The 4,326-nt window shown below is 34.4% G+C and overlaps 1 protein-coding gene across 1 annotated transcript in view; it reads right to left on the bottom strand.

The window, feature by feature from the left end:
* Nucleotides 1–4,326, bottom strand: part of Tex11 (testis expressed 11) — a 278,018-nt gene that overhangs the window by 214,768 nt on the left and 58,924 nt on the right. The window lies entirely within an intron of this gene.

Below are 4,326 nucleotides of genomic sequence, written 5' to 3'. Positions count from 1 at the left end.
TTTTTTAAAAAAAACAACACAGGCTATTGCCAAGGTTATTAGTTACCATCCACAAACTGATGATAAGGGCGTATTACAGAAGACAAAATTTACATATCTCATTGAACTGGTGCCTAACAAGAAAAAACAAAGTACAGAATGGTATAAAACCTTTGTTAGCTATACTTCAGAGAAGAGATTAAATATCTAGAATAAGAGAAAACAAAGTCATTATATAACACGAAGGTATCAATTTATTGAGAAGATATAAAAATTGTAAGTATATATGCACCATAAATAGGATATCTAAATATATAAAATAAAACTAAAGGTTCAAAGACATCAAATAGACTACAATATAATACTAGAAAACCTCAATATCCTACTTTCCGAATGAGCAGATCTCCCATACAGAAAATTAATAAGGAAACTTTGGACTTGATCAATATTTTGTATCATGTGAACCTAAAAAATATAAAACATTCCACCCACCCTAAAGCAGAGAAATTTATATTCTTAAGTTCTCAAGGAATATTCTCTAGGATACATCACATGTTAAGGCACAAAATTTAAAGTTGAAATCACATCAAGCATCCTTTCTATTCATGATATGAAACTAGAAATTACTATCAAGAGGAATTTTATAAAATTGCAAAGAGATGGAAATTAACCATGTTCTTGAATAGTCAATGAAGAAACTGAAAGAAAAATTTAAAAGATTTTGAGATAGGGACATGGGAAATTGTTCAGTGGATAAAATGCTTGCCACACAAGCAAGAAGTCTGGAGTTTGAATCCCTGAAACTCACATAAATGCCAGGCAGCAGATTTGACAGCCCTCTTATAATTTAGGTGCTTACAAGTCAGAGACAGATTGTCAGAACAAGCTAGAAAGCTAAATTAGTCTAGCCCAAATTATTCTAGCCCTATCTTCAAGTAATAGGTTCAATTGAGAGATCTTGCCTCAAAGAATAAGTTGGAGAACAATCAAATAAGAAATCTAATGTCAATCTTAAGTAGCCTCCACATATACACACATGTGCAGACCACACATACACACAAATACAAAAAACATTATGAGACAAAGAAAAATGGAAATCAAACGTACCAAAAATGTACAGGAAAAAGAAAACAGTTCCAAAGCGCGCGCGCGCACGCACACGCACACACACACACACACACACACACACACACACACACACACACTCCCAGCCACTCCTGCTTAGCATTTTTTTAAAAAGTGCTCCTAGTCAGAAAATGATTACAGATACACAATAAAGACATATTCAGATTAAAAAGGCCTCTGAATGGTTCAGTGTTGAATAAATGTACATAGGCTTGGGAGAGAGAAGAAAAAAAGAGTATAGACAGCTATAAAAAGAAATAGGTTTAAAAAATAAAAGTATTTAAAGAGACAGTAAAAGTAATATAAAAGAGTATAGTCATAGATTAAAAGAGTAAAGAAAAATAAGCCATGTAAAGATGGAATATACACAGAGAGTCTGGATTGTGTATATTATTATGCTTCTTTAATTTTTTGACTGCAGAGAGATAGTTGATTCTGGGGGCTGTTAAGCTAAACCAATGTAAAGATTTTAATTCAAAATTTGAGTCTAAGGATATGTTACTTTGGAAAAAACGTTCTGCTTTTGTTTCCACAGAAGATGAGAACCTGTGGATTGCTTCCAGGCTAATGTGGTTTGATGAATCAAGACCCCACAAAAGGTCTCCATAAACCCTAAAAATACTTTGTCCAATAAACAGCAGGAAACAGTTTGGAGAAAACTATGCCTAAATTCCCAAAATGATTGTTTATAAAGGTTTGTATTCATTTAAAGGATGTTGATTATAAGTGATTAATGGTCACAGTCAATTTCTAACAAACTGTTCTTGCCTGGACTGCTTTATGGTATGCTGTATGAACTGAATATGCAGGACCCACAGAAAAGTAACTTCTGAGTTTTCCAAAAGATGGGATGGTCCTTCAGGGTTTCTGCTTCACAGAAAACATTCTGCAGGACACAGAAGAGGGCAACTAATAAAATTTGTCATTATAAGGCAGAAAAGATCTTCAAATTTCCTGCTTCATGGAAAAGTCTGCTGGATACTATGGGCATTTGTGCTGAATATGGATGCCCCAATGTTACAGAAGAACTATGGGTGACTGTTCAGGCAGCAAGATGTCTCTGCCAATTCTAGAACTTTGGAAGTTGTTTACAATGCACTTCTTGTTTACTTAGGTAATGTTATATCTTTCTGGGGTCTTTGAAGAGTTGAAGACAGATAGTTATAGTTTTCCTTAATTATGATAAAAGATACATTAGGCATAAAACTTTAGACTCATGAAGATAGGATAGATGATAGAATATTTTCCTTAATTTGCCAAATGTAAATGAACTAAATATTGTAACTATAATTCTGGCTTGAATCCTGCTTTGTTATATGTAATTTTACTGTTAAAGTTAAAACCTTTCTTTTTAATTAGACAGAAAAGGGGTAGATGATGTGGGATATTCTTCTGTATATGTATTGCTTTTATTGGTTAATGAATAAAGCTGTCTGGCCAATGGCTTAGCAGAGTAAAGCCAGGCAGTAAATCTGAACAGAGATATAGAGAAAGAGTAGGCAGAATCAAGAACATGCCATGTACCTGCCAAAGGAGAAAGACACTGCCACCAGAACCTTTCTGGTAAGCCACAGCCACATGGAAATACACAGATTAATAGAAATGGGTTAATATAAAATATAAGAGATAGGTAGGAATATGTCTAAGCTATTTGCCAAACAGTATTGTAATTAATACAATTTCTGTGTGATTATTTGGGTGTGGGTGGCCAGGAAACTTAAGAGCAGTCTCCTTTTACATAGGAACTCCTATGTTCACAACAGCCAAGACATAGAAACAATTCAACTCTTTAACAGGTAAACGAATAAAGAAAATGTCAAACGTGTGTGTGTGTGTATGTGTGTATGGTAGGAAGTATAAAAAAAAGAAAATTCTCTCATTTGCCACAACACTGATGAACATGAACATGGAGGACATTATACTAAGTAAAATAAGCCAAACACTGTGAGATGAATACTGCAAGATGTAGATTTTAAAAACAGTAAAACTCAAAGAAACAAATAATTGAATGATAGATAGTTATCAGATTATGGGGAGATATGGGGATATATTGTTCAGAGGGCATAATGCTTCAGGATGGCTAAGTTCTCAAGATTTAATTTATAACTCAGTGACTAAATGTTAATAAATTGCATTTTATATGTAAAATTTGTTAAGAGACAATCTTAAATGTTCTTACCAGGAAATAGGAAATAACAATATGAGTAGATAGATTTGCTAACTAGCAAATTTTAGTATATATATGTAAAATACTAATTTTGATAAATTATCATTTGTTTAAAATGAGCATTTTGAAAAGTGGCCAGAGCAAGATGATAGCTGAGTATGATCCTCCAGAAACTGTCTCACCACAGACACAATTTCAGTGATTGTTAATGTATCAAACTAATCTTCAGAAGATTTAAGGAAGTCAGACGAGTACCCATGAACAGACTTTCTGGAAAAGTCCTACTGCCAAGAATGCTCATGCAGCATCACTCATCTATCAAACTGCTATTCAGGCCAGCATTGCTTGTGGCTTGTTTCATTATTCTTAGGCAATATCCAACACTGAAGTAGGCAGCTTTCTTGATGCTATGTTTGTTTTGGCAGGCTGTGGGTATTGCACATGACATTGTTGTGGCATTAGTCACATGCATGAATAGAAGCCTGACGTTGATTTCTCAACAGAGAAAAGTAAAAAAAAAAAAAAATCTCGCAGTGTCCAAACCAAATCCCTATAACCATGAATAAGGTACCTGATCTATTCCCAACAAGAGGAAGAAGTCGGGAGATTGCATGAACTACCCTTGTGGAGTCATGGAATTTATGCTGAATAACACACCAATTACAGATTTGGGGCAAACTTGGACTTAGATTGTACTCTAATACTGTTAGTGATAATATACCAACATCAAGAAACTGGGAAAGAGCATATTCAGGGCTAAAAGAGTGGAATTTACCATAAACTCAGAGGAAATCAACAGACTGCTTAGAATTTCTGGAAAAAATACACACAAAGTCAGTTTAAATAATTTAAAGCTCAGAGGATGCTACACAAATATCAGATGTTTCCAGAAAACCAAGAACCCACCTAAGGATTAAGACAACACACTAAAATCTGACTAGATACTAACTACTATGAACAGACTCTAGGATGGATAATTTAAAATAGATGCTTTAAGGAAATTCACTGAGCTTCAAAGGCAGGCAGGCGGGAAGGTAGGGGAAGGTAGGGGAAGG

This window comes from Microtus ochrogaster, chromosome X, assembly GCF_000317375.1.
Source record: "Microtus ochrogaster isolate Prairie Vole_2 chromosome X, MicOch1.0, whole genome shotgun sequence".
NCBI lineage: Eukaryota > Metazoa > Chordata > Mammalia > Rodentia > Cricetidae > Microtus > Microtus ochrogaster.
The sequence above is the reverse complement of the archived record's forward strand: the minus strand, read 5'-3'. Positions and strand labels throughout refer to the sequence as shown.